The sequence below is a fragment of the Epinephelus lanceolatus genome, chromosome 14 (genome assembly GCF_041903045.1).
Source record: "Epinephelus lanceolatus isolate andai-2023 chromosome 14, ASM4190304v1, whole genome shotgun sequence".
Lineage (NCBI taxonomy): Eukaryota > Metazoa > Chordata > Actinopteri > Perciformes > Serranidae > Epinephelus > Epinephelus lanceolatus.
In genome coordinates this window covers 42,786,553-42,804,827 of record NC_135747.1, presented here as the reverse complement: position 1 = coordinate 42,804,827, position 18,275 = coordinate 42,786,553, and the positions used below count along the sequence as shown (strand labels likewise).

At 43.0% G+C, this 18,275-nt stretch overlaps 1 protein-coding gene across 4 annotated transcripts in view; it reads right to left on the bottom strand.

Moving 5' to 3' along the window:
* dgkg (diacylglycerol kinase, gamma) overlaps positions 1-15,458 on the bottom strand; it is a 172,896-nt gene extending 157,438 nt beyond the window's left edge. For 3 of the 4 annotated variants that reach the window (XM_033618182.2, XM_033618184.2, XM_033618183.2), the window contains exon 1: positions 15,064-15,456. The gene's annotated coding sequence lies outside the window, so the exon portion shown is untranslated. Of the gene's footprint in view, positions 1-15,063 lie in introns of all 4 variants that reach the window. The other variant, XM_033618185.2, reaches the window with a different exon arrangement.
* Between the last annotated feature and the right edge of the window lie 2,817 nt (positions 15,459-18,275).

The window sequence follows — 18,275 nt, the reverse complement described above, 5'->3', positions numbered from 1 at the left end:
ACAAAGGACTGGAGTACACTAATTGTCTCATGGGAAGTCTGAGTGTTCATAACAACACAAAAATGAGGCACGCTCAACAGCTACAACTGCAGCCCCCTGGGTGCTACAAAGACCTGAACACCATGACAGGAGAGCTCTCTGCTCAAAACACAGTGTGTGTTCGGTGTGATGTTACAGGCTCTGCTTTATAACTGTTGTATCCCATCAGCTGGACTTTTCTGTTAAACAAAACACGTGTGAATAATTCTTATTTTTAAGCATTACGTGTATTCTACACTGTAGAAATCTGACTGTACTCTTTCAGTAAATTACTGTTCATTTTTACAGTAATCTGTTGTGAACTGACAGCTGTGTACTATGATGTCACAGTAGTATGCCTGCATATTACTGTGATTTAGCAGTATGTTCCCGTAGAAGTATTTCACTGTAATCTCACAGAATGCTTCTGCAAAAATATTATGTTTACCTGCATGAATTTCACAATGAAATTCTGAATTTGGTTAAATATCACAGTAAAAGCCAGCAGGGTGATAATAAGGTAATTTATTGTGAAATATTACAGTTACATATTGTAGCTTCCTGGAAATAATTTGCAGTGTATACATTAAATAAGTATTTCACTGCTGGAAAGAGTCTTTTCATAAAACTGTGCTGTCTATGCAGCAGATACACAAATACTAATAAAAATGGACGCTACACAGCGTTGCCAGGTGGGAAATGTAGGATTATCGTACCAGAGACTCAAAATTATCGTATTTTGAGGGAAATTATCGTACATCCGTCATAACCAAAAAAAAACAATCCTACTGATGCGCTATAGGCAAATATAGTCACTCTAGTGTTAATCTCTCAAGACAGATTCTGCAATTTACATTGTAGAATCTGTCAGCAGCCCTGTGTGAAAGACAACTACGGGGGGGTGAGTTTGAACGATGCTGCGCTTTAGCCAATTGCAATGGGGGGGGGGGGGGGGGGGGGCGTGGCCGAGACGTGCAGGTGTCCCCAGGAAATGTGTACCTACAGAAACAGCAAGCTCCGCGTCCATGGCGACTGCTCCACCCAAAACTCCGTCTCGTCAACGTGAAAAACATGGACAACAGCACAACTTACAAGCGTTGTGCATCCACCAGCACACCTTCCACTCCTCACGACAGGAAAAAAAGAGCATTAGCGGCAACGTTTTTACCGGCGTGTGGTTCGAGTTGCAGGTAGGAGTGTAACACTGGGGCCACCGCCGGAAGTGAAGGGAGTGAGCGATCCCCGAGGGTTAAGGAAGAAATTTTTTTTTTTTTACGGATGGATTTCCAGATTGCTCTAGTGTTTACTTTTTTGGTTTTCTTTTTCCCATTTTCCTTGCTTCTGTTTTTCCTCTTCTTCTGTTTTGAATCTCATTCTCGCTCGACTTCCTGACGGGTCCTAGCGCCTCGTGGGGCGGGTACAAATACGATAATTATCGTACACCTGGCAACGCTGGTGCTACATGACCAGTGACGCCCCCACATTTTTTGGAGGGGTGGCCAGATGGGGCCACTGAAAATCTTGATGGGTGGCACACCAAAACCAGAAACTGTAACTCAGTTTCAAGAATTCTATTAAAAGTTAAATAATCGCATACTGATACACTTTGGTTTCTTATTTTACAGTTAATGTTACTAATTAAAGATGGTGCCATATACCAAAAATGCAAGCACATCTCCGTCATGATTTTTTTCCTCTCTTTTCTGTTTTTTGGGGGTAAAATAGTCAAATTATATGCTTATTCTACAAGTAGAAACATTCAATTAAATGAGTACTTCCTTATTTTCTTTGGTATTATTGTCATTTCCAGGTTTGCAGTGATGATTGTTGGAAGCATGTATGTTGATGTTGTGTGCCTCTGTTTTGATCATGTGATGAGATGATACGATCCAGGAGCTACTTTAAGTGCAAAATCTTTCAAGGCCGACGAGCTGCAGGTCCAGTGAGCAGTCATGACTTTCAAACAGAAAAGCAGCAGTAAGAAAGGAAACAGGAGGAAAAAGTAGTAAAGTTCCCTAAATTAGATTCATCTGGCTTTTTTATAAACCGTTGCCAACGGTGTGTGAGTGCATCTTATAACTAGTGCACTGGGGCCCATGGTAACTACCTTACACCACTGAGGGGATTTAGTTATATAGTCTGGTTGATCTTTTACTCAAAAAGATAAATATACATTGTTTGATTGTAAATAACAAAACATTTACTGAGAACAATCGCAGGTGAGCCTTGTGCTACCCACAGAATCTGTTTTCATTCAGATGTCTTCAGGTGAGAGTGCAAGGGACCTCTGAAAATGGCCATGACAAAAGTTCCTTGGGCAAAATTCAGCCTAACTTTGGAATATTATTTAGCACCCTTGCTGACAAGCATTGCCGACATGGTTGGTACCAATGGATGCCTTGGGGTGTCTAGTTTCAAAGATACTACCACTACACACCCCAGCCTCATACAGACTGTTCAGTCAGGACCGCTTTAGTCAAAGAAAACCATTTCTATTTTCAGTTTGATATTTGTTGGTATGGCTCTGTTCTGGGGACCTCTCCGCCCTTCCATGCGCATACTAAGAAAGCCTGAGACAGGGAGAACAGACGCGAAACTCCCTCGGGAACAGAACAGAGCAGCATCAGTGACGAACAGAAATGACATTGATAAGTCAGACACAGCATAAAAAGGAGGAGCTGGGGTGGAGGCAGGTTGCAAAGCGGCTTGCAGAGGAAGCAGCAACAGTAGGCAGGCCAGAGCAGTTTAAATAGGGCGCCCTGAATGAGATTTGCCGATTGGTGAACTAACTCAGTTAATCTCGGCTGCAATTATTGTAGCCAGGGGGGCCGGTGGAGGTGCCAGCCATCGTATCAGGGGGGTCAAGGTCACCATGCTCCCCCTTGGGGGCGCCACTGTACATGACCAGAGAAAACAGAGAAAAAAGACTGTTTCGCTTTTGCTCATCACGTAGAAAACCTAAAACCAGAATTAACTAACAAACTCCCAGCTGGTGGGAGATGCATTGTAAACTTGCTTGTTGTGACACAAAACAATAAATCAGCTGGCTGGTAACAAACGATCTCATATTACAATCAACTCACAACAATGAGCTAAAACATGTTTCTGAAACCTTTTGAGACGAGACAGGCAACGCAGTAAGGGAACCTTGGTTTACATTTGATCAGTGCTGCCTAGTTTTACAGTTTGAGCTGTGCTTAGTCTGAGTTTGAGAGAAAGAGCGAGGGGCAGGTCTCTCTCCTGTTCAGCTTCTGTACTGTAAAAATAAGGAAGTACAATTTGTAATTTGAGCAACAGCCCGAAAGCCAGCAAAAATCTGCCAAATGACGTGTTTCAAGCTGAGAGAAGAGTCGGGAGATCTGGGCGCTGGTACGATAAAGGGAAGTTACCCACAGTTCATTTACACACACCACACACACACTGTTATGGGACAAATTGGCAGAGTGTCCCTTTAAGTGTGTGTGTGCAGTATGAATTTGGCAGCCTGGTTTGTCTTGACATTAAGAGCGTTGCACACCTGCAGCAGCTTCAGTCTGCTTTGCATTTTCCTGTGACCGGTGTGTGTGTGGGTGTGTTTGTGTGTGTGCCTGAAATCCTCACTTCTGCCATCATCATCATCATCATCATCATCACTTTCTGCACATTTAGAACTCCCTATAGAAAAAGGAGATCAAACAGCTTGAGTGTGTGTGGGCTGAGGTTTTAAGTCTTTCACCCTTGAGACCAAATGAGGTCCAATTCTTCAGCATTAGTCACTGAAGCACTTCAATCACTTCAATCACATGAATCCTATGGCAGGTTTCCTCTGCTTTGTTCAGACAAATTAGTGCCTGCAATGGCTCCTCAGCCTCTTTGTGGCGTTCTAGGATGCTTAAGAAAACGCTCAAAATACTTAAGCAATAAAGAAAAGCCATTAGGTTGTGACATAACTGACAAAGTGTCAATGACATTAAACCATTTTCACTGCTGAGCAGATGATAGACGACAGCATTTGTTTGTTTCTTTTTGTACGAGGCAGAATTCCATTAAAAAAATCACAGGTTAAATATGATAATTGCACTGTGTGTTGCTCTCATGATAAAAGTCTCTGACAGCTGCAGACTCACAGAAAGTGCTCATAACAGGCTCAAAAAGTCGAGCAGAGAGCGCTCAAACACTGAATCTCCCGGTGGGACGGCCCTGAGCTCTCATGGACTCAGTGGATCAAAGTCTGTGAGTGGAGCTGGTTCCATCTTAAATAACTGCTGCCTCAGCAAGAATCACACCGCTGCTGAACGCTCCCCTTCAGAAGTTCTATTTTGTCACATTATAAAAAGGACATTTTGAGCCCAAATGCATTCGGTACAGAAGTGTCAGCTACTATGCACATTCTCACTCTCGACCTCGTCACATATCGACATTTGGTCATGGACTCTCCAGGTTGAGATATGACGTCCAAGGTGTCAACTTGTCAACTTCAGCCTGTTACATGCATTGTCTGTTTTCAAAATACACTTCTGTTCTCACAGGAAATGTACAGTTTGCATACAGTCTCTTTCAAAATAAAAGCACTACGTCGGTACAACACCGCCAACTGATGTTTTTTTCCTTCAACAACACACATGGTTGGGTTTAGGAAAACAGAACAGGGTTTGGCTTTACAATCTTACAGGAAGTGAACCCTGGGGAAAGGTGGTGGTTGTTGGACCCATCCACCACCTTTCCTGCCCACCCTACTCGGACTTCTGTCGCCTTAACTTTCGTTGTCCTGTCGCATTTCCCCCTAACACCACCACACACCTTTAAACAGTAGTGGGGTTTCCATCCAAATGAATCAAGAGCAAATTTTGTGAATATGCGCAAAAGAAAATGCGAATTTATGCCCGTTTCCTTTCGTTATTGTTTTGTGATTATTGGGAGTCAACAGGAAGAGCAGTAGGTGGCGCTTCTCGTGAAAAATGAACAAAATAAAAACACCCCCGCAGAAGAAGAGTGCGCCATGAGATGACGTCATAAGAGAGCGTCTTATGCCCACTGTAAACAACAACACACTCAACTGACACTCGACAACTGACCATTGACAGATTCCTGATAAACCTGTCGGCTCTTGGGAGAACTCTGGTTAACATTTCGTCAGCGTTCACAGCGTACCTAACCATCTTGAAGAAGAGACGACAAAGAAGAAGTTTAATGTTAAGAGTACTGTCGGAAATAGCTGGAAGGAGACCACCGCGTCGTTCTCCATGTGTATGGGAACGTAGGCGTGTGAAGGACTGTTGGGAAGTAGTTGTCCAGCAGCATTTCACTCACGAACTCTGGCTGAAACATTTCCGTATGTCAAGGGCCACATTTGAGGATCTGTGTGCCGGTACGTCATCGTCTATTCGCAAAACCTGTTTCCATAGCAAAAAGTTGCATTTTCCTTTTATCGATACGCTGACAAATCCACCCCTCTAAGCGTAAAAACTTTTTTGCAAATTTTCTGCCTTTTTGCAAATTTCTGGCGTTTCCATCCAAGTTTTTTTCCGCAATTTTTGAAAATGCAAATAAAAATAGGTGGATGGAAACCCCACTAATGACAGTGACCAGCCGTGTATCATGCCAACATAAAAGGACAGCTTTTTTTCGTTAGTGTCTGATGCTGGAAGTCACTGACCAAGTGCTGGATTTTGACGACCTCAGGGTGAGACCAGGTTGCTCTCACAGTTTGATTAGACACTCGATTGTCCTGCTGTTTTGAAGAAACCTCAGAATCCCTACAGAACACTGGATATTTGGTGTTATTTATTTTCTACGTCGGTACAACACAACGAATTGACCATTTTTTCCCTCAACAAAAAAGCATGTGGTTACGTTTAGCCAACACACATACGTGGTTGGGTTTAGTAAAAAAAACAGGGTTTGGCTTTACAATCTTACAGAAAGTGAACACTGGCCTCCCGGGTGTAAGTCGGTCCACTCCCACCTGCCCTTCTCAGACTTTCGCCCCCTTAACTTAAGTTGTTGTCTGACCATGTTTCAGAATAACAGCGACCGGCCACATATGCCAACGTGAAAGGACGGCTAATTTCATCAGTGTCTGACGCCAGACGTCACTGCTCAAGCACTGGCATTTGACAACATTAGAGTGAGACCAGGTTGGTGTTTTGCACACGGACCCATCTTCAACTCTGCACACACCTGCAGGATTTGGAGTCTGTCCTCTGAGGATCTGCAGCAAGTGTCCCAAAACAACATGTGCTTACGCCCAAGTAGGGCTGCAGGATTATGGACAAAACAATAATCATAATTATTTTGATCAATTAGTCATTGCAGTTTGCTTCTCTAGTTGTTCCACTGTAACTCTAACTTTTCAAAATGGCGCCTTGGTTATGTCACACACAATCCACACATGTGACTGACAAAGACCAACAGACGATGACTGGCTTTTCCAAATTAAGAGCGCCTGCTCATCAGGATTCATTTAACCCCAAAACGAGCTGCTCCTCAGACAGAGGAAAACATTTTTGCTGAAGTCAAATACTTTTTGATGTTTTGCACCCCTCTGTGTGAGGTCTTCAGTGGGGGGCATCAGAGGTGGTGGGGAGGAGTTCATTTGGTTCAAGACAAATCCAGTGGCTGATATTGTTTCACAGAATGAACTGCATCCGGGCACAGTTAACCTTAGGGGCTGCAGACTGAGCTCCATCTTTACCCATAAAAGGAGTGCTGCTGATCCCTCGTCAAGACTTGACAAGACACACACACTGTACACAAAATCACACACACTCTCCCTGCTTCTAGTCCCAGACGATCTTCACCTCTCGCCCTCCTTATCAGAACTCACTGTTTCCACCTTCCACCCTGTGTTAAAATGAGATCTTCTCTATGATCGTTTCTTTCCGTCTTCGCAGAATGAATCATCTCAGTTTTCACCTCTGTCTTCACAACTTGCAGCAGAGGCCGGCACCACGAATGTCAGATCTTCCTCAGTGTCGTTAGTCATCTACTGAAGTTCTACCACACAGTCATTTGCCTTCAGCAGGTTTGCATTGTCAAGGTTACGAGGACGAGAAAGAGAATCCAATGTGTGATGTGCTGTGATCCGCTGTAGCACACGCTGGGCTTGGAAATGGCACCGTGGCCGACACTCAAACTATCTGAGAAGGCTGTGGATTGATCTGCGATTAGCTCGGCTGCAGGCTAGGCTCACATAGGGCCGTGGCTTTCTGTTCTCTAACCTACTGGGGATGTAACCTCACAAATACCAGGAGTATTTATGGAAGGCCTGGGTGTCATGGCAACTGGGGGATTGTGTGTAAAACGCAGAGAGGAATGGAAAGGCCAAGCTATACACAACAACTGATTGCACTGTATTTAAAGGGGAATGTCAACCAATCTGAGCTGGTGAATTTAGATGCTCTGTCTCTGGCATGTGACGGCTCAGTGTTGTTGTGTATGAAACATGAATATGTGGAACAACTTCCTCCCAAAGCCTAAATACACAAACCCAAACTTTCTTCCTCTGCAATAAGGCACTCATACATTGAATGATTAAAGATCAGCCTGGAGCATGGTTCAGATGTTCAGTGTCCTCACATGGATAGATTTCCATAGCGTCAGAAGGTGTATCAGTTTATCAGCTGACTTGCAGGTTTGGCTGGGAATTGTCATCATTCTCATCACTGGGGCACCTTTTTCAACCAGTCCAAATCCAGCCAGTGTAAACAGAGAAAAGCTGTGGCTGTTGCAGTGTCTTTAGTTCATGAAAGTTAGCTGTAACATTTTGGTCACCTTAAAAAGTTCAGTGTTTGGTTTTACTAAAAGACCCTCTGAGGAATCAGACGCTCAGTTTTTTTAGTTAAGTACATTTTGTTTTAATGTGTTTCAGCATTAGCATCATCACAGTCAATCGTAGCTGTAATTGTGCTAACTAAGCTAGCTGCTAGCGTTACAGTTATCTCAGCCTTCTCGTCCAAATATGGTCACTACTGGCTCCAACTATCCAAGATGGCAACAATCAAAATCTCAAACTCAAGGCTTCAACAGGACAAAGGATACAGCATACAGTCTCTTTCAAAATTAAAGCACTACGTCGGCACAACACCGTAAATTGACTTTTTTTTTTTTCTTCAACATCAAACATAGGTGGTTGGGTTTATGAAAACAAGACAAAACGGGTTTGGCTTTACAATCTTACAGGAAGTAAACACCGGCCTCCCAGGTGAAGGTCAGTGGTTGTTGGAGCCATCGTCAGAAGTCTGCTGCCTTAACTTGAGTTGTCATCCTGCTGCGTTTCCCCCTAACACCACCAGGTGCTGTGAAACAACAACGGCTTTTTACTTCGAGGTCTGACATCAGAAGTCTCTGACCAAGAGCCAGATTTCGAGTGACTTCAGTCTGAGAACTGAGGCAGTTGCTGTGTCTCAAATCGTTCTGTACTTACACTTAATATTTTGAGTGCATAAGTGCGTTCACACTGAGAAGTATGGAAAATGCAGTGCACTATGAGTACCCGGATGGTGCACTCAAAACGGTCAAGAAGTTGAGTGTGGAACTATGGACACTTCTCGCCCTCAATGGTCGCCATCTTGGCTACATAGCAGAAGGGGAGGGACCACTTTTCAAACAGGAAATGGCGGCCGAGGACTGTGCAACCGTGAACGTCGCTGCATTGTACAAATACATGTGTTTTTTGCACTAATCACCACTATACTGTTGTCAGGTATAAGCCAGCAGTATGTTTGTTGGGTTCATTCAGCAGTCTGTAATGATTTGGTACCGCGAACGATAACGCGAATGCTAATGCTAGTTTGCTAACTAGCTAACTTGCAGTCTTCGTTTCTGGTGAGTGCACAACAGCCGTGTTTGGATTGAGACAACACTACGCTGTCGAAATTCGCGCACTACGCCAACAAGTACACAGTGCACATAGTATACTACATGGAAGTGTGCTAATGGAAGTATGTGATTTGAGACACAGCAAGTATCACACGTACAATACATTTTGTAACCTTGTCAGATTTTGTTAAATATCTGTTTCAGCACTTGTTGATTTCTGGTTGTGATTCTGGTCCTGTTACACGTTCAAAATAATAATAATAAATAAATAAATGGTGAAATATCTTTGAAGCCACAAACACCTTTACTCTTAGCAGATTTAGGCTGCCATATGTCATCTCCAACCACTCAGCTGACAGTTTTCTAATCTCACTCTGCTCAGAGCTTTTAAAAGCTGTAGATCCTGTTAATGCAAAATAAAGTCCTGCTGCTTTAACTTAAGCGCTTGTTACACTGTCAAACATCTGAGACTAATTTCCACCAGTGGAATCAGAGAGGGGTGTGTCCCATTTTTACCAAAACAGATGATCAAAAACAATCACGCCCACTCAACACATGTTTGCAGAGGTGTTAAATAAAGCAGGATCTGAACGTCACACACTTCATGTTGCTGCTGCACAACTGAATCTTTGAACTGGTGAGCCACTGGAGGACCGTTACTGGGACACAGTTACTGATGCTGTAGCTTTTGTCACCCATGATACAGAGTACATAAAATAATCTTAAAGATGTGAAAGATTTCCTGCACAATCTGTGAATCTGTTGTAAATTTCCCATAATTTGTGGACCTAAACGTCCTCGACAGCCATTACTCTGACGCAGTCTTTACATTCCACTGAAGGCATGTCATATAATGTCACTGCAGGCCTGTTATTATGAGACAAGAGCACTGCAGCAGGTCTGCACAACATATTCGACCTGTCTGCAGCTACTGAATAACTTTTATTCACATGTTGTCCCAAATCGATCCTGCTACTTTAAAATAGTGTTATATTATGAGCTGTTTTATGACTTTTAATTTCCATCTGTGTAGTGTTTGTCAGCCCAAAATGCTTCCAGTAAACTGAGTTAAATCTAGTTAATAGTTTTCTGCTGGACTAAATAAATTCCCAACTTGTGGAGTCCTGCGTCACGAATTTCCGCAGAAATGAACTGGACAACATCAACTGGGTGGTTGAAACACTCATTCTACCATCTAGCGTCAAATTCAACACTTAACCATTAAAACATTTATCAGTTACTTTTCCAAATATTTACCAGTTACTTTCTAAATCCACATGAACCTCTCTTTGCATTGGCATTAATTACATCCACCACACAGCACTTATTTAAAAACAAAGTACGTCAGTTTTTAAACTGGTTTGCCTGTTACTGCTGTGATTTCTTTTCTCCAGAACAGAACACCAGGAGTTGAGTTTTCATTAAAACTAAATTATGACTGGTGTGTTAACTGCATGCCAAATTAATCAGAGCACACGAGGCCAAATTGCCTCTAAAGTTACAACATTGCTGACGAGCAGTGTAGCATTTGAAAAGGCTATTTTTTAACAGACCGGTACGGAGCTCACTTCACATACTTTACATCACTTCCAGGAACTTAACAGACACCTGAGGGTACAACAGCATCACCAGCATCGTCTGTGTTAACTGAGTATCTCTGGTCTCAAAACACAACTAGAATTACCATCTCACTCTGTATCCCTCCACCAACCAGCCATGTGCAGATACAGTTCACGTGCACATCTGTCCAGATTCATATGTAGCTGTAATATCAGACAATTCCTCAAATATAAATGTTGCTACAAAGGCACTACATATTCCAAAACATGAATGTTTCACACACAAGATCGACACAATCAGGACAGTTTCAAGTGTTCAGTGTTTGACCAAATGTCTCCCCTTCTGTTCCTGAGATATGACGTTAAAACATGATGATGTCACAGTCAAGCTGACCTTTGACCTTACAGATATAAAATGTCATCACTTCATTATTTTATCCTGTTAGACATTCTTGAGTAATGACCAAAAACATGTTTTGTGAGGCCACAGTGACCTTTCTAATCAGTTGAGTCCAGGTGGACTTTTGTGCCAAATTTGAAGAAATTCTCTCAAGATTTTCTTCAGATATCACGTTCACAAGAATGAGGCAGACAAGGTCACAGCGACCCTGACCTTTGACTACCAATATCTACTCAGTTTATCGTTGAGTCCAAGTGGACATTTGTGCCATATTTGAAGAAAAAAAATCCCTTAAGGCTAACTGAAAATATTGTGTTAACAAGAAACGGGATAGACGGAGGGACAACCTGAAAAAATAATGCCTCCGGCCGCGGCTATCACCAGTGTGGAGGCAAATCTGTCAGCACAACGTTATCGTCACTTCATCTGTTCAATTGATTTTAACTGACGCAACCAAACTCCGACCTCGTCACATGTCCACGTTTGGTCATGGACTCTCCACGTCCACATACAACGTCCAAGGTTTGTTGGTTGTTGATGTTCTGGGACGCCGTGTCAACTTCAGCCTGTTACATGCATTGTCTGTTTTCAAAATACACTTCTGTTTTCACAGGAAATGTATAGTTTGCATACAGTCTCTTTCAAAATAAAGAGCAGGTAAAATTAACGTTTTTCCTTTAACACACACACAGTTGGTTTAGGAAAAAAGAACAGGGTTTGGCTTTACAGTCTTTACGGGAAGTGAACGCTGGGTGAAAGTAGATGGTTGTTGCACCCATCCAACACCCCTCTCATCCACCCTACTCAGACTTCTGCCTCCTTAATTTTGTTGTTGTCCTGTTGTGTTTCCTGATGCTGTCAGGCGCCATTAAAGGATAACGGCGACAGGCCGCGTGACAACGTAAAAGGAGGGCTTTTTTTTGTCAGTGTCTGACCCCAGAAGTCACTGACCAAGCACCGGATTTCAGTGACTTCAGAGTGAAACTGGGTCGCTTTATCAGTTTAAATAAAACACTTGAGTGTCCTGCTGTTATCACAGACATTTGAACCAACCTCAGAATCACCACAGAATGAATAAATGGAAACACTAGACTGGATGATTTCTTTGGCCTGATGGCCTGCCAGGCCTGTACAGTTAGAGGAGAAATATTTTTATTTAAAGTGGTTAAAATCAATATTTTCAAATGGGTTTAAAATGATGGTGAAAACAATGTGACATCATGAGAGGAGTGGCTGTAGCGATTAACCTACAGAGCACTATCACCTGAATCTGCAGCCCCCTGAGGCTTCACAAAGCCTTACAGCTTCAGCTCATTGTTTATCTGTGCGGCCCACATCTTTACCGTCCTGGTTCACCCTCAGTCTCTGCTCTCACTGTGTAGAGTCTGGCTGCAGCAATCAGCTGATTTCAGCTCCAAAACCCACTGCACTCTACCTGCTCAGCAGCAGACAGCACAGAGACACAGTTAGAGACGAGCTGGTGAACACAGTGGAGCATCCAGCAGCTAAAGAGACAGATTACTCCCTCAGGAGCTGGTGGAGACCAAACACAGAGCTAAAAGAGAGAGGATATAGGACTTACATTTCTCACAAACACAAAGACTCCTGATGACTGACTGCAGCTTCAGCAATGTAAAACCACTGTTTTTCTCAATGGAGTCTGGCTTTGAAGAGAGCGATATACCAGCTTCAGTTCCTCGTCAGAAATCACAGTCTGACAGTGAGATGCATCAGTGACGATATTCTAAATATAGTGTACACTTAAACTGTTACTGATTTTTGTTGGTTGCTGCCTTCATACACAGCAGTACACTGCTTAGCTTCTGTTGCAGTAGTCCTACCTGCTTCTCCAACTCATTCTCACTCCGAACTCGTCACATATAGACGTTTGGTCATGGACTTTCCACGTCGGAATTGCGCAAGGTACCCTACAGTTTGCATGCAGTCTCTTTCAAAATAAACGCTCTGGTCAAGACAACACTGCAAATTGACGTTATATTCCTTCTGCAACAAATGCGCGTGGTTGGGTTTAGGGAAATAAAAACAAGGTTTGGCTTTACAAGCTCATGAGAAGTGACCACTGGCCTCCTGGGTGAAAGTCTGTGGTTGTTGGTCCCATCCACCACCCCTCCTGCCCGCCCTACTCGGACTTTTGCTGCCTTAACTTTCGTTCTTGTCCCGCCGCATTTCCCCCTGACACGGAAGGATGGCTTTTTTTGCTGACCATGTGCTGGATTTTGAAAACTTTGGAGTGAGACCGGGTTGAAATAAACATAAATACGAGGTGTTTTACCAACATTGTAGGTTTATTTTGAAAAAAAGACTGTATGCATCTAACTGTACATTTCCTGTGAAAATAGAAGTGGATTTTGAAAATACACAATGCATGTTAAAAGCATAAACTGACACGCCGTCCAGGAATGTCAACAACAGTGCCGACTTGCATCTATTGTAGTTAATACACTGACTCTGGATAAGCACCCCATACAAACCCAGTTCAAAAGATCCAAATTATCCCTTTAATAGCTCAGCAGCTGTGCAACAAAGTGATCACATCATCGTTGTTTCTGTGGATTTTTCATCCTTCATCCATTTCTTTTTCCATGGGAGTCAAACAGTGTATCATGGCTGAGCTTTGAGTCACCTGTGAGGGGAGCTGCATGCCAAAATCTTCTGATTCAGTCTGTGACAATAATGACTCAGAACACTCAGAGCGTTAAAGATTCATGTACAACACACCTCCATTATTTAGCTTATAGGGATCTGAAGTGTTTCTACTTTTTGTAAACGAGCCACTGGATTTAAAAGACGTTAAACGTGTCAGTTTGTTTCACTGCTTCTTCTCTAAAACCTCAAAACTCAAGTGTTGCAAAACAGGGAGGAGTTGTCTCATAATCAGGGTTACCTTGTATTGGGGTCAGTTTGTCAAATTATTAAAGGAATCAGTTTGAGTGCACGCTCTCGTCCTAATCACACAGATCCATGCTCAGACTGCTCACCTCTTAATCCATGTGATGAATTACTGTCTGACGGCACACACATCACCATCACAACCATCTCCACAGACCTGCACTGACCCACACAGGGATTCTTTCATGGGACTCAGAAGGTGAGCAGCGTGAATGATCCTCTCCCCTTCACCCTCCATCCATCCTCTGCCTCTCTGATTCTCTCTGTTGATCCTCTCAGCTCTGCCCTCTCTGCTCCCTCGCAGCCGAATCTCGGGCACAGATTCCCTAGTGTTTATGACCGACCAAGTGGATGCCCTCAAGGAATAAATAACCATCGCATTTGGTGATTGCTTGATGAGATGTAATTAGGCGTGCCAACGGCAGATTAATCACGAGAAGCCGGCCGTCTCATGCTAAAGCGTCGCTCTCAAAGAGGCAGCCTGGGATTAGAAGGGAGTGACATTAAGACGCGTAACATACACTCAAAAACCAATGATTAGAGACGCAAATATAAAATGATAGCATTAGACTCACAGTGCACAATAAATATCTCAGCCTCTGTTTCTTAAAGATGGCACAAAATTAAAATAATAATCTAAACTATACATGCAAATTACTTCAACATATCCTGGTTGAAATATAGAAATATGCAGTGACTGATTATGAGCAATGTTTTTGCAACAACAGTTATGTCCTTCTCCTTACAACTCCCCAACAAAGGTCATCCTACCAGTGAAACGTGTTACAGTATATTTTCAGTTCCTTACATTACCCATGCAAAAGAAATAAAGCCTTCTGATTGATTTTTTTGTGACCTGACCCTGAGAGGTGATGCTTGACCCTGTCACTGGATACCAACTGATCTCACATCTCAGCACAGCATAGATCCTGCGCTGAATTGTTTTGTTCCCCGAGGTAGAATGAGACATTTTGTTTTTAATCCATCTCCACCCCAAACACACATCCAGAAACCTCGTCAACTACAAGACAAGTTGTGATGTCACATAAAACCTCACTGAAAGCCTGATCAGCACGTCTGCTTCACACACAGTAAATATATTTTATAAAAAAAAAGTTAGAGAGAGAGAAAAGGTTATGGCATGTTTGGAGAAACAAGCAGCAACTAAATTGGGTCAGTAAAAAGAAATCCTGCAAGAAACAAGAAGGGAAATGTGTCAGAACGGTGTGCTGGAATAACAGAGAGGAGGGAGAAACAGCAAAGACAGATCAGACGATCTGAAGAAGAGTAAGCATGATCATCGACATGGAAGCAAGAGAAGGAGACAGACAAGGGAGAAGAGGGACGGGGGGAGTAATCAGAGAAAGTCTTCCCTACCTCTGGCCATTGCTGCTCCCACTGTAGTCCATGTAACATCCCTGTTTTACTGAAGCTATCAGACAGGCAGTCAGTCAGTCAGTGGGCTCCAGGATGTGGAGTCGTGGCTGGGCTGGACTGGTGTCTGGTTCCCAGTGAGCAGGCGGCGGCAGCAGCAGCAGCAGCAGCAGCCGAGTCGTCCTCTCTCTGCTCACACAAACACTCGGCTTCATGCAGCACGACAGCAGAGGCACTGGAGCCTCGGCGGGGACAGCAGCAACATCCCTCCCATCCACCCTGAATTAATTAAGCCTTTTTTCTCCCTCAGCTGCCCTCCCCTCTCTCTCTCCTGTCTCCGACTCTCATGTGCGCATGGTTAACGCTCTGCCTCTCTTCCTCTCTCTGCTTCCCCCTGTGTTCAGTTTCCTCTCCTGCTCTCTTCCCTCTGTCTGTCTCTCTGATCAACAGCTGTGAGTGGGTCGGCTTCTCCTCCTCCATAAACCCCTCTGCAGGCTTAGATCTGTTCCTCCTCTCTTTGTCAACATTAACTTCATATATTCTTATTTTTGACTTTAAGGTTTTTAAATGTTTTGCAGAGAGCAGCATCCTAAAAACCAGAGGAAACTTCAGCACGTGTTACTGAGGTGCTGAATGATTTATTGAGCAAAGTTGTTTTCCAAAATGTGTTCATTAAATTTTGAATTAAAGCCGCAGTGTGCAGGTTTGAGATGGATATGTTGGCAGAAACAGAGTATTATATAAGAAGTGCGTTTTCTTTGGTGTATAATCGGCTGAAAATAAGAATCATTGTGTTTTTGTTACCTTAGAATGAGACGTTTATACATAAGGAGCAGGTCCTGGTTTATGGAGGTCGCCATGTTGCACTGCCATGTTTCTACAGTAGCCCAGAACGGACAAACCAAACACTGGCTCTGGATAGAGACATGTGTGTTTATACATTCCCACATCCTCCACCATTGTTAGAGGCCATCTGTAATGAGTAACACTGATATGCAACGTGAAACTGCTTCATTCAGTGTTTTTATGGATTTAAATCACCTGGTCTGTTTTTCCCCCAAACTGCAAGACATTATTAAAGGTGACAATTTTTTTTTTTTTTTTGAAAATTGGCTATAAGAGGGAAAGAGAGAGAATTATTAGAAAATTATTTTTGAAAGAAACTAATGAGCTGTTTATCAACCTTATTCAGGAGGGCGCTGATAGGGGCGAGGAAAAAATTGATACAGCGTAGTATCGTGATATTTTACGTGCCGATAGTGTATCAATACATGGACAGCAAGTAGCCTATCAGTCTTTATTATTCATCAAACACAGACAGAAGCACGAGAGAAAGAAATCAGAAATGAGCCGTCGGTGTTTAAATCTGACGTCCAAGGTACCCTGGGTGTGTTGGTTGTTGACGTTCTGGGACGCCGTGTCAACTTCAGCCTGTTACATGCATTGTCTGTTTTCAAAATACACTTCTGTTTTCACAGGAAATGTACAGTTTGCATACAGTCGCTTTCAAAATAAAAGCACTACGTCGGTACAACACCGCCAACTGATGTTTTTTCCTTCAACAACACACACACTTGGTTACGTTTAGGAAACAAGAACAAGGGTTTGGTTTTACAGTCTTACAGGACATGAAAGTTGGCGTTTGTTGGACCCATCCACTGCCTCCACCTTTCAGACTTTTGCCAATTTAACTTTTGTCCTTGTCCTGCCGCGTTTCCCTCTGAGGCCGCCGGGTGCTGTACAACTATAACGGCAGCCAGCTGCATTTTACACCGACGTTTAAGAAGGCCTTTTTACATCAGTGTCTGACGCCACATGTCACTGCCCAAGCGCTGGATTTCAACAATTTTGGAGTGAGACCGGTTTGGAAAAACACATTTTTTATTGAAAACTGCTTGATTCTATATTTTTACTGGTTTAATTCACCAGATCTGTTTGTTTTTGTGAGGAGAAGACCTCTGTGCATAATTTGGATCCTGATAAAAACCTCCTGAACGTCCGGCTCATTATCACACAGTAGGTGAGGGCACAGTAGGTGCTAGGCTAACAGCTTGTCTCCAACATGCCAAAAAGTGTTTGAAAAACATAGTTTTTAAAGTTGAAACTACTTTATTCTGTGTTTTTACAGATTTAAATCACCTGGTCTGTTTGTTTTGGAAAGGAACAGACCTCTGCGGATAATTCAGCTCCTGGTAAAAACCTCCTGAACAATGAACACTGAAGGAATTCTGACTGGGAGTTCACGCTTGGCTAGACGAACAAGTCAGTCTTTAGACGCTTTGCTTAACTAAAGACTGATGACTTTCTCCCTGATTTTGTGTTTAGATGGGCGGATACAATTTCAGAGTTTAAAAAAAACTCCCTACATTGCAGAACCAGTAGTAAATCTGCAGGGCGGTCCTTCGGTGGCTCGCTGAACTCTTGTGCTCGTAAACATAGTCCCACTAGAAACATGTGTAGCGGTACAAAATGGCTCAGCCGTGCTCGCAGAAAACGCCGTCAGAGTTAGTGGGTGTTTATCGCGTTTGTGGCGACACATTCTCGCCAACTAAAAGAAACAAACATAATCTTTTACAAGGCCATGACTCATCCGTCCGGCCGGACTATAGAGGCAATCGCCTTGTTGTTTACAAATACTTCCGGGTAGAAAACCAGCAGAGCTTTTGGCTATATATATAGCCTATATATTACATTTTTCACATCACTGTATCACCGTTTGGACTAATCCGATGTTTGTAAAGTCTATAAACACAATGATTGAACAAACATTACTATTTCTGTGTGCACGTTTAGCTGGGCTAACCGTTAGCTGTTAGCCCTGTTAGCCGTTAACGGTGTCTGTAATAGGTAATAACTCATTAAACAGTCCGTGAAAAAAATATCTTTTCCAGCGGATATCTTAGTTACAACACGATTGAGCTAGCAAAGCTGTTTTGTGTTGCTATGTGTGGTATTTATTCAGTTTTAGGAAATCACGATGTCTAGAAAGCATCATAGGCTGCAGCTGACAGGGACAGCTAACAGCAGCAGCAAAGCTAACATCAGGACGTCATCTGTTAAAAGCCTCCCGTTGTCGGATACGACATGAAACTACTCCAGTTAGCTCAATCATGTTGTAACTAAGACATCCGCTGGAAAAAATATTTTCTTCACGGATAAGCACACGTTTGATAAAACGGAGTTTAATCTCTCGGCATCCATTTTTTCTCTGTGTG